The sequence below is a fragment of the Solanum stenotomum genome, chromosome 5 (genome assembly GCF_019186545.1).
Source record: "Solanum stenotomum isolate F172 chromosome 5, ASM1918654v1, whole genome shotgun sequence".
Classification (NCBI taxonomy): Eukaryota; Viridiplantae; Streptophyta; class Magnoliopsida; order Solanales; family Solanaceae; genus Solanum; species Solanum stenotomum.
The window spans coordinates 26,376,862-26,389,812 of record NC_064286.1 but is presented as its reverse complement, the minus strand read 5'-3'; the positions used below and the strand labels follow the sequence as shown (position 1 = coordinate 26,389,812).

At 37.4% G+C, this 12,951-nt stretch overlaps 1 protein-coding gene across 1 annotated transcript in view; it reads right to left on the bottom strand.

The window, feature by feature from the left end:
- LOC125865318 (40S ribosomal protein S26-3-like) overlaps nt 1-12,951 on the bottom strand; it is a 373,020-nt gene that overhangs the window by 235,907 nt on the left and 124,162 nt on the right. The window lies entirely within an intron of this gene.

Genomic DNA, 12,951 nt, shown 5'->3' with positions numbered 1-12,951 from the left:
GGCGATTTCTAACGACTGCACTCGTTAAAAAGATTTCTAAACGAAAGAATTATCAATGCATGCAACAACACTATTCAAGAATTTTTTAGTTACTATTCATACTTTGTTAATTGCTCATGGTTCCCATAACCCTAGTTGTGGAGTTTAAGTATCCAAAATCATATGAACACAATTCATTGTTTTAGATTAAAGAATTATGAACTTACGTAAGAAGAATAATAAACCCAGAAATTCAACTTGAATTGCAACACCCAAATCTTCCAAACAAACTTAGGAAATTAAGAATTGTTAAAGTTGCAAGTTAATCTCCCAAGTCAAGAACTAGAATAAAAGTAATAAAGTCTAACCCACAATAGTGACGTTTACATGCCCTATTTATAGAAAACAAGTCCTAAATTAAAAGTGAAAAAAAATAGGGAAAGTTTGTTCAAGCACACGTCTTCATTCCACGAGACTGACTCACAGACCGTTAATGGATCAATGGTCCGTGAGTCCCTTCCGTCAGCCAGGACTTAGAAAGTATTTGAGCTTCCCAAAAATCAGTTTCTCTGGAGCAAACGACGGAACTCCAGTATGGACCATAGATCGATCTACGGTCCGTCAATCCCTCTTTGTAGCTCCACACTTAGAATCTTCAAACATTAGGTACCGGAACCCTCACAGTATCATTCTACGGATCAGTAGTACGGTCCGTAGATAAATCTACGAACAACCAATGGCCACCGTGGTTCCACACTTGGTCAGATTTCCCTGAGTTATTTTCCATGCCTTGCCTGCTGATCTACGGCCACCATCAACACAGTGTCAATTGACCTACAGTCCGTAGATCACCTCCGTAGATGTCGTTTTCTGCATTTCTTTCAGCTGTCTCTTTACTTCCGCGCCTAAATATATTTCCTATAAAACATGATAAAAACCACGTGTATTAGAGGACCAACAATATTTGTCACAAATGGAAACCACGGATGTACAGAACGGTTCTTAGATTGATCTACGGACCGTAGTCCACCTCCGTGGTTTCACACTTGGTAAAATTTTCAAGTGCATCCAACCACAAACCTGATAGACGGTCCGTAGACGGGGTCTTGTGGACGTGATCTGTGCCAGGTTTCAGACATTCTTTATTTTCAACCACACATATTTTCCCAGTTTCAACAATATCCTAGTCAAGCCATGTATTTTAACATTTAATGATGCTAGTTCATCATTCTAAGGGTTTGAATTACTCAATTTGATAATTATTTCATACAAGATTCGGAACCCTAAGTCGAAATTTACATATAAACTAGCATTTAGACATGTTTAACACACAATCAAGGAAACACAATCACAATCTATCGTACCACGGGTTTTGGTACTTAAATTTTTAGCATGCAATGCCATACACTTAATTACCCAAGGTCAAGATCTAACTCCCGACTTTCCATATTCAATCTATGAACCAAAATTCAAGTGAGGGGAAAGCCTATAACATTACAAGCAACAATGAGTGGGGTGATTGCGTGATGACACTAGGCTTTTCAAGACCACACTAACCGCCTAGTTGCGCCGAACCTGAACACTGAAGTTTTGGAAAAAGCAGTTGAGAGAGATTGGGGAATTTCTGGGATGAGTGGAGGTTGGAGAGGAAAGGAAAATTAGGTTTTAAGGAGAGAGGAAAGGGAAGATATAATGGGGAGTTATGGAGTGATTGAAGGACTTTGGAAGTATAGAAACGGTTTCGCGGTAAATGAAGGGAAGTGGGAATGGTTTAAAATGGGGGGTTTTAAAAAGATTGGTTTAGGTCGGGTCAGGCAGCATTTAGGCTTTTGGACCCACGATAACCCGTCTAGGTCTGTAGATGGGGACCGTAGATCAAACTTTCACTTAAAAATTCATAAACCTTACTTGGGATCTACGGACACTATTGACAGTCCGTGGAATAAACCACAGACCGTCGATGGGGTCCATAGACTGCTGCACTAGACCTTTTTCTGCAAATTAGTTTTTTCACCCCTGCACATGTAGCAACCAATAGCACTTTCTTTTTTTACATTTTCTTGGCACTTTTTAGACACGGACCCTATGATATGTCTAGCCAACACTAAAACAAAAATAAAACAACTATCTAAATTAGTACAACAGAGCAACTAAACAAAGAAAACTACTAAACGACAAACAAAACCTATTGTTGGCTAGATTTTACATCTTGGGTTGCCTCCCAAGTAGCTCTTGAATTAACGTCTCAGCACAACACAGACCTTTTGATTACTCAGACTTCATCAAGATGAGAGGCCTCAACAACTTATTGCAGACTTTCTGCGTTTCCCAGATAGATCTTGATCCTTTGCCCGTTAACCATGAACCTTGTTCCTTCACTGTTTTCAAGCTTAACCGCTCCATGGGGAAGCACTTTTGTGAGGAAATATGGCCCTGTCCATTTGGATTTGAGTTTGCCGGGAAACAAGCGCAACCTAGAGTAGAATAGAAGCACAAGATCACCCACAACAAATTCTCGCTTTTAAATTCTTAGATCACCATACCTATTCATCTTCTCTTTGCACAAGGCTGAACTTTCATAGGCTTTTAGGCGGAACTCATCAAGCATATTGAAGTCATTCATCCTTCGATTAGATGCGGCGCCCCAATCCAAATTTAGCTTCTTCATTGCCCACAAAGCCTTATGCTCTAGCTGTACCTGTAAATGGCAAGACTTCCCATATAGAAGTTGGTAAGGAGACATACCTATGGCAGTCTTGTATGCAGTACGATAGGCCCATAGAGCATCATCAAGCTTCCTTAACCAATCCATTCTATTAGCATTCACACTCTTTGCCAAAATCTATTTGATCTCTCTATTGGACACTTCAACTAGGCCACTAGTATGTGGATGGTAAGGAGTGGCTGCATTGTGGCAGACACCATATTTCTCAAGTAGCGCCTTGAACAACTTGTTACAAAAGTGGGAACTTCCATCACTGATAATCGCCTTCGGTGTACCAAATCTAGAGAAAATGTTCTTTTTCAAAAATGTGGTGACACTTTTACCTTCATTGTTAGGGAGCGCAACTGCTTCCACCTATTTCGATACATAATCAACCCCAACAAGAATATACTTCATCCCATGTGAACTCACAAATAGACCCATAAAATCAATGCCACATATATCAAACAACTCTATCACCAATATAGGATTCATAGGAAGCTCTTGCCTCTTTGAAATCCCTCCTTCTCTTTGGTCCCGATGAGAAGACTTTGCGAAATCATGAGCTTCTTGGTGGATGGTAGGCCAGTAGTACCCACACTGTAATATCTTATGTGCAGTCGGAATATCACTATGATGTCCACCAACAGGCGAAGAATAACATGCTTCAAGTACACACAATATCTCAACCTCAGGTACATAACGACGAATAATCCCATCAGCATAACTACGATACAAGTAAGGCTCATCCTAAAAGAATTTCTTCACATCATGCATAAACTTTTTCCTTTGGTGAAAACACAAGTCTGGGGGCACCAAATCGCTTGCCAAATAATTAGCGAACTCTGCGAACCAAGGAATCAAATCATGAGAAGCAGCCAATACATGTTAATATGGGGAAGTATCATTAATTTCAGCTCTATCACTAAGCTTAAGCATAGCCTCTTCCTCTAATCAGTAGGACGGTCCGTAGATCAATCTACGAACCGTCTATGGCCATCGTGGTTCCAATCTTGGTCAGATTTCCCTGAGTTGTTTTCCATGCCTTGCCTGCTGATCTACGGTCACCATATATGGAGCGTCAATGGACCTACGGTCCGTATATCACCTCTGTATATGCCGTGTTCTGTATTTCTTTCAGCTGTCTCTTTACTTCCACGCCTAAACATCTTTCTTGCAAACCATGATAAAAACACATAAAAACCAATACAAAAATGCCCTAGACACACATAACTCTTAAGTGAAATGTATTAAAAATACCGTAAACTCACGGTATATCAGGCATGGGTTGCGACTTAGTCAACCCAAGATTGTCCCCTAATTCACCCTCTCTGATCCAAACCATGCCCATGCAGGACGGGCCGTGGTCTCATCCACAATCCGTGGATCACCCACCTGCAAAAGCTGGTTTGGGTTCGGTCAATGGAGGGTTGTTTTCGTAAATTCTATTTTTTATTAAATAAAGGTAAGGAAGCTTAGTATTAATTATTTGAGACCTATATAAATAGTTTGAAGTCATTAAACACAACTTAACTCCTCACAACTCACAAGACTCAAACTAGAAAGAAACTTTTCTCTCCCAAAACTCTCTCTAGGGCTCCATTGAAGAACAATGTCAAATGTCAAGCTAGGGGTTCAAGAACAAGCCTTTATTATCCAATTTCTTTTGGAAATCCACCTAAGGTATGGATGCTTTTAATTCTTGGGTAGCTATCCCCCAAAAAGTCCATTCAAAGTTTGTTTTAAGACTTCCAAAACCTAGGGTTTTATTCTAGTCATGGGTCTTCTTCCAAAACGATTTATATTGTTCAATTATGATCTATTATGATTAATTATGATCGTTTATGGTTAGATTATTGTAGTATTGATGGATTTTGATGAAAATCTCTCTTGGACACCCATGATTTCCCTTTCTTCCTATATTGTGAACTAATGCGTGACTTGATTGGCCATAGAAGTCCATAATTGATTATGTTTATGTTTATTAAGTTGTTTAATCATGAAATTTCTCTATCTAATGATATAATTATAGAAGTTAGGGTTGATGTTGGTTCATGGCCTTGAAGGGTAATTGGCTAGGGTTTACATATGTTGATATGATTGTATATGAGTGTGTGATTTACTTAGATAGTAATGATCCTATATCTAATGTGTAATTGTGCTATTGATGCAAGATCCTTCTTCCTTATACTCTTACACTTAATTATGCATGAAGTATGTATGTATGTTTATGATAAACTTGTTGTGTTGATTGAAAGGGCATTCTCATGATCACAATACGACTACAATGTGAACGGTTTACTAACATGCTAGTGTTTCTAAAGTTAAAGGAGCATTCTCACTTTAGGAACCTATGACCTATTATGATATGTGGGCATGAGTACCTAATGTATTCTTTTTTGAATGTGAACTTAAGTAAAGACTTAACATAACTATTAAGGGGAATTATGCTTAGCACCGAGCATATATGAGTATGAGATGGGTTCCTTCACGCTAGTAGTTGGGTTCCCAATATGGTTATCTGATGAGATGGAAACCTCCACGTTAGTAGCCAAGGTCTCTAGAAGCAATCTCTGTATCCCATAACTATGTGCCCACATAGGTTTTAGCTAGTGGATCCACGTAGAAGGTATTATGAAAGTTCTAACTTAGGCAAGTAGGACACCTCTTTACGGTGTGTGGGTAGAACACCGGATTTCATGTAGCTCACATGGTTTATGTCGATTAATGCTAATCTTACCTATATGATATGAATATGAACTATGGCAAGAACATGGAATTTAATTATGACTTCATAAGAGGTACTACTTAGTATAAGTGGGGGTATGGCACTTCACTTATGCATTGCACAAGTAGACATTAAGAGGGGTTGTGGTGAGGTCCTCTTATGTTATGAAGACTTATGGATTATGTATGTATGATATGTATGAATGATAAGGTTGACTTCTCTTGTTACAAGTTATGAACATGAATGACTCCTTACTTATGTATGTTGGCTATGTTGAAGGTAAAGTAAGATATGTATGTTGTTGGTGGCCTAAAAGTGATACTTAGCATTTAGTAGGGTTATGGGATCTTACCTTTGCATTGCACTAGTATGATTTTGGGTTGCTTATATGTTTGTTTGATTTATGTTTCTTCATAAATGTGCAGAATGGCTTCCAAACTTGATAAATGCACCATTTCAACTAAATGTCCCTTTTATGTATGTTTTAAGGATTTTGTGCATGGCTTCCATACTTAGAACAATCACTACAAGAAAAGTTTGTATTACTTGGGGATTTTCCTAGGGATTGTATACTGAAATTCGCAGGAAACTTAGTTTCCTGCGGATTTTCCAGCCAAAAAGAATATGATGGTAAAACCTTCCTAGGTAATTATTTCCTACAAATTTCAAAATCCCCAAGTAATTTACCTAGGGAGTTATATTTCACATATAAATTACTTGCGAATTTTCTTGCAAAAATTACTTTTAAATTCGAAATTCTTTTTGGTAAAATTTGACAAAATAGGAATTCTCTTACCATTTTTTCCGTAAGTAAAGCCACATGAAGATATTCTAATAATTTTTTAAGAAATTTCTTGTAAGCAAATATTAATTATTATCTCCTATTTATTTATTTAATTTATTAAACCCAATGCACATATACACCACATCTTCTTCTTGAATACTTGTATTTAATCCAATTTTCCACGTATACACCTCTTCTTGATTACTTGTATTTAATACAATTGTCCACCTATATTAAATGCACTCATTAATCCCAACCCACTAGCCAATGCCAAACCTATACTAATTGATACATTCTCACAATAATCTAAGTCATAACATTTTATATGAAAAATTCTTAGTGTATTCCGTCGATGTGGTACAACTAGTACTAATGTCATTACACTAGTTTTTAGTGTTTTTCTCCAATTTGATTAAATTTTAAAGATAAATTTAATTAAATTAATTGAGTATTATAATATAATTTTAATATTTATAAATTACACAAAAAAGAACTATAAAGTCATCTCATATTAATTCGGTAACAAAATATATGTTGAATATTCGCTAAAGTTCATGTGATTTAACTCTTGAAAGATGAAACATGAAAATTATTTATATATTTAAAATAAATCACTAGCACAAAACTATCATGAAAATTTTACGTTTACACTTTCTATGACATAATATCCATAACTTAGCATATTAAACGTAGATAAAATTTAAATTATACATACAAAGTTCTTATTAATAAATAATTAAAAATATAAATATATTTATAACTTTAATGTGGAAGAAAGTTATAATCAATAATTGATAGTATATCTGGTTATGTATGTACTGTATTTACAATTTAAATTTATCTTTTAATAATTTTACTTACTTATATATTGGGAAATAAATATTATAGATAAATTTTATCATTTTTAATATCGGTAAAAAATAATATATCAATTGAATATACAAATAAATATATTTATTTTTCATTTTATATAATTCTATTAACGAGGGAGTAATTAAACTTCACATTAATAAGGTATATCTTCGATTTTAACATTTTCCTATTAAAATTACTTTTACTAATGTTATTATAATGTTGTTTTATGTAATTTGTTAATTTTTCCAAGGTAATAAAATTCCTAGGCAAATCCCTAAATATAAATCCCCATAAAATTTCACAACAAATTAATCCCCAAATAATTTTCCAAGTAATAAAATTCCTAGGTCAATCCCCAAATATAAATCCCCAGCAAATTTCACAGCAATTAATCCCCAAATAATTTTCCAAGTAATAAAATTCCTAGTTAAATCCCCAAAAAATTTCATAGCAACTAATCCCCAAATAATTTCCCAAGTAATAAAATCCCAAGATAAATTTTCACTGAAATATCTCTAGTAAAATCTGTAGGATGGATTACCTAGAGATTTATCTATGGAATAAAAAAATGATTTTAAAATATTTTTTTGGTTCATGTCCTTGCGGATTTAACTAGAGATAATGTACTTGCCATTACTTTTCCCCAAGTAATATCGCATGTTCATGATTGGCGCAAAATGGTGCCAAATTTACCTGCAGAATTTGTTGGGAATATACATTTCGTAGGTAACATATTCTAATATTGAGAAATTTAAATGTTTTGCAAGAAAATCCGCATGAAATAGTTGCAAAAATTTTCCCTAGGAACAATCCCCATGTAATTCACAGTTTTCTTGTAGTGAATTAACTGTGCTAACCCATATTCTCTACATTTACTATGAGTGTAGGTTTCGGTTGTTGAGTCTCACTACTTCCTTCAAGTGAAGATTGGGTTGACTATTCCCTAGGCTTGGTGAGTCCTCAAGTTCGAGGACAAGCTGTTATTATTTCCTATATTTTATTATACTTTCTACTTTGAGACTTTAATGATGTAAGGGCTTTGACCCTATTTCTACTCCTTATGTACTAGATGGTTATTAAGACAAGTCTAGATTCTTATTTTTCATCTATGAAGAAGAAGTTGGCTTCTATTGTAAAACTTTCAAATTTTCGACATTATTCTATATTTTTATGTTATGATTATGCTATGGGCTTGTATGCAACCCCTTCAGGGACAAGTACGCCGTGTTGCTACTAGGAGGTTACTCCGGGTCGTGACAAACATGGTATCAGAACATAAGATTTAGGGATAATCTTTAGGTTGATGTCTCATGAACAACGTTTAGTAGAGTCTTGTTCATCAGTGTGAAGAGCGCCACACTTATGAATGAGAGGTTATAAAATGTTTATGAACTTTGACTTCTTCATTACTCTTTAGTCGTGCCTTAGAGTTTTAACTCCATGAAGTCCTTTTTCCTAACTCTTTTCTTCTGCTTATAGGATATGGCTACAAGAAGAGTGGCCGCAAGAAGGATGGAAGAGGAGATTGTGGATGAGGCAGTTCCTTCCGCAGGTCCCCAAGGTAAACAAGGGCCTCAAGTTCCTCAATCTCCTAATGATGAAGGGGCTATGACCAATGTGAAAATAAGGCCGGCTCTCCAAATATCGACTCATGTTTTAGCGACTCATGTCATTAGTGATACTAGAGCTCATGTGAACCCCAATGCAAGAACAACCGCTTCAAGGATTAGGGATTTCACAAGAATGAATCCCCCTACATTATATGGTTCCAAAGTGGATGAAGACCCACAAGGGTTTATTGATGAAGTGTTTAACGGGCTCGATGCTATGGGTGTGTCTTCACAAGAGAAGACGGAACTAGCTGCCTACCAATTGATAGATATGGCTCAAGTATGGTATGAGCAATTGAAGGAGGAGAGACCCCTAAGAGCGAGCTCAATTGATTGGGGAGTTCTCGAGTTGGTCTTCCTCGATAGGTTTCCCCCCTTAAAATTGTGGGAGAGAAAGATGCAGGAATTCATCAAACTCCGCCAAAGAGGTATTAGTGTGAAGGAATAGAGACTTTAGTTCACCCAATTGTATAAGCATGCTCCAACCTTAGTGGCGGATTCTATGGCCAAGATGAACAAATTCGTTATGGGGATATCTGACTTGGTGGTAAACGAATGTCGTTCGGCAATGCTCATTCCAAGTATGAACATTTCACATCTAATGGTTCATACCGAACAAAAAGAGAAATAAAAGCTCAACCAAGTTAGTGGAGAAGTGAAGAGGGCAATGACCGATGATGGGAATTCTTCCAAGGGTAAATTTGAGATTCAAGGCTAACCAAGGTTTAAGAGAAGGTTATCCAACCAAGGTTCCTCTAGCACTCCTAAGGTCAACAAATAGAGGGTGTCTACCCCTAAGCCTCAAGTTGGTAAAGGTGGTGGCTCTTATGTTGATAGACCTACTTGTGCAAAGTGTGGCAAAAAGCATGGTGGCAAGTCCTTTATTGGCAGGGATGGGCGTTTTAGTTGGGGGATGAGTGGTCATAGGAAGAGGGATTGTCCCATGCTAAGGGCTAAAGGATGAGAGGGCAAGCAAGTCCCTCCTAGTGGCTCGAATTCCGTTGCTTCTAAGATCAATAGCTTCTATGCTCTCCAATCTTGAACCGATCAATAGGATTCCCCCAATGGTGTTACCGGTATGTTGCAAGTATTTTCCATTGATGTTTATGCATTATTAGACCCCGGTACTACTTTTTCATTTTTTATACCTTTAGTAACTATGAAATTTGATGTACTACCCAAAATATTAGAGGAACCACTTTCGGTGTCTACCCCGGTGACTCGGTTGTAGCTAAAAGAGTTTATAGGAGTTGTCCCATTTCATTGTCTCATGAAGTCAGTTTGATTGATTTAGTAGAATTAGATATGTTGTACTTTGATGTCATCTTGGGGATGGATTGGTTGTATGCTTGTTTTGCGTCCATTGATTGTAGAACCCGGGTAGGTTAAGTTTCCATTTCCAAATAAGCCCATTTTAGAATGGAAGGGAAGAAACTCTATTTATAGAGGTCGTTTCATTTGATATCTAAAAGTTAGAAAAAAGATCTCAAAGGGGTGCATGTATCACATTGGAAGAGTCATGGATGTTGAATCCTAGACTTCTTCATTAGAGTCGGTACCCGTAGTAAGGGAATTTTCAGAAGTCTTTCCCGATGACTTTCCCAGAATTCCTCTCGAATGGAAAATAGACTTCGGCAATGATCTTTTTCTAGATACTCAACCCATATATATTCCCCCTTATCGGATGGCTTCGGTGAAATTGAAAGAATTGAAGGAACAACACAAGGATTTTCTATACAAGGGCTTTATTCAACCAAGCATATCTCCTTGGTGTACTTCGATATTGTTTGTGAAAAAGAAAGATGGGTCCCTTAGGATGTGTATTGATTACCTCCAATTGAACAAGGTCACTATAAAGAATAAGTACCATCTCCCTAGAATTGATAATTTGTTTGACCAACTACAAGGAGCGAGTTACTTTTCGAAGATTGACTTAAGGTCGGGCTATCACCAACTTAGGGTGAGAGGCGTTGACATTCCCAAAATGGCCTTCTGAACAAGATATGGTCACTATGAGTTCCTAGTTAAGTCTTTTGGTCTAACAAAGGCCCCTGCGGCATTTATGGATCTAATGAATAGGGTATTTAGGCAATAACTTAATTCGTTTGTGATTATGTTTATTGACGATATTTTGATCTATTCAAAGAGTGAGGGTGATCATATGAAACGTTTAAGAATAATATTGCAAGTCCTTAAAGACCACCAATTATATACTAAGTTTAGCATGTGTGAGTTTTGGCTAAGGTTGGTTGCTTTGTTTGGTCATATTGTCTCAAGCGTGGGTATTGAGGTAGATCCTAAAAAGACGGATGTGGTCAAGAGTTGGCCTAGACCTTTATCTCCTACTGATATTAGAAGCTTTTTGGGTTCGACCAATTATTATAGGAGGTTTGTTGAGGGACTTTTATTTATTGCTTCTCCATTAACGACCTTAACTCAAAAGAAAGCTAAGTTTTGTATTCGGAGGCTTGTGAGAAAATCACCCGAGAATTGAAAGATAAACTTACCTCTGCTCCGGTGTTGACCTTATCAGAGAGTACGGATGGGTTTGTGGTATATTGTGATGCTTCCCGAGTGGGTTTGGGATGTGTCCTTGTGGAACCTGGTAAACTGATTGCCTATCCTTCAAGGCAACTTAAGGTACATGAAAAGAATTATCTGACTCAGGATCTTGAATTAGCGTGGTGGTGTTTGCGTTGAAAATATGGAGGCACTACCCATATGGGGTCCATGTAGATTTCTTCACCGATCACAAGGGTCTTCAATATGTTTTTACCCAAAAAGACTTGAATCTTCGACTAAGAAGGTGGTTAGAGCTTTTGAAGGATTATGACATGAGTGTCCTTTACGACCCCGATAAAGCTAATGTAGTTATGGATGCCCTAAGTAGATTGTCCATGGGTAGTGTGGCTCATGTAGAAGATAAGAAGAAGGAATTGGTTTGGGATGTGCATAGGTTGGCCTGTTTGGGTGTTCAACTAGTGCATTCCACCAAGGGTGGAGTTATGGTCCATCATAGTTCCGAATCATCTTTTGTGGTTGATGTGAAGTCTAAACAACACCTTGACCCTATATTGATGGAGTTGAAAGAGTCGGTTCTCAACAAGTCCATGGAGGCTTTTTCCCAAGGGGGGATGGGGTGCTTAGGTACTAAGGTATAGTACGTGTTAGTGATGTTGATGGCTTAAGGGAGCAAATTTTAGAAGAGGCTCATGATTCGTGGTATTTTGTTCATCCGAGAGCCACCAAGATATATCGTGATCTACAGGAAGTCTATTGGTGGAATGAGTTGAAAAAGGGTTTGCCTCGTACTCGAAGGCAACATGATTCTATTTGGGTCATTGTTCATAGGATGACTAAATCAGCCCACTTTATTCCATTTAAGACCTCATTTTCGGCGGAAGACTATGCCAAGTTGTACATTAATGAGATCGTGAAGTTGCATGGGATTCCCTTATCTATCAAATTAGATCGGGGTACCCAATTTACTTCATATTTCTGGAAGGGATTCCAAAAAGGGCTTGGTACCAATGTTAAACTTAGTACTTCTTTCCACCCTCAAATGGATGGTCAAATGGAAAGGACCATTCAAACCTTAGAGGACATGTTGAGAGCGTGTGTGATAGATTTCAAAGGTAGTTGGTACGATTATCTTCCATTGATTGAGTTTGCCTACAACAATAGTTACAACTCTAGCATTGCCATGACTCTGTTTGAAGCACTTTATGGGAGGAGGTGTAGGTCCCCGGTTGGGTGGTTTGAGGTAGATGAATTTTCTCTAATTGGTCCCGAACTAGTTTATGAGTCCATTGAAAAAGTTTGACTTATAAGAGATAAGTTGAAGACGACCCATAGTCGGCAAAAGTCTTACGCTGATAATAGAAAGAGGGATCTAGAGTTTTAAGTTGGTGATTGGTTCTATTTAAAAATCTAACCTATGAAGGGTGTGATGAGGTTTGTTAAGAAGGGGAAACTCAGTACCCGGTATGTGGGCCCATATAAAATCTTGTAACGTGTTGGGAAAATTGCGTATGAGTTGGACTTACCAAATGAGTTGCCCCAGTTCACCCAGTGCTTCATGTTTCCATGCTTAAGAAGTGCATTGGTGATCTGGTATCCATCCTTCCTTTGGAGTGTTTAGGAGTTGATGAAAGTCTATTCTATGAAGATGTTCCAGTAGAGAGTTTGGACCGGCAAGTGAAGAGGTCGATAAATAAGGAAGTATCCTCCGTTAAGGTTTTATAGAGGAATCACTTAGTTGAGGGTACAACATGGGAGGCCGAGGTCGAAT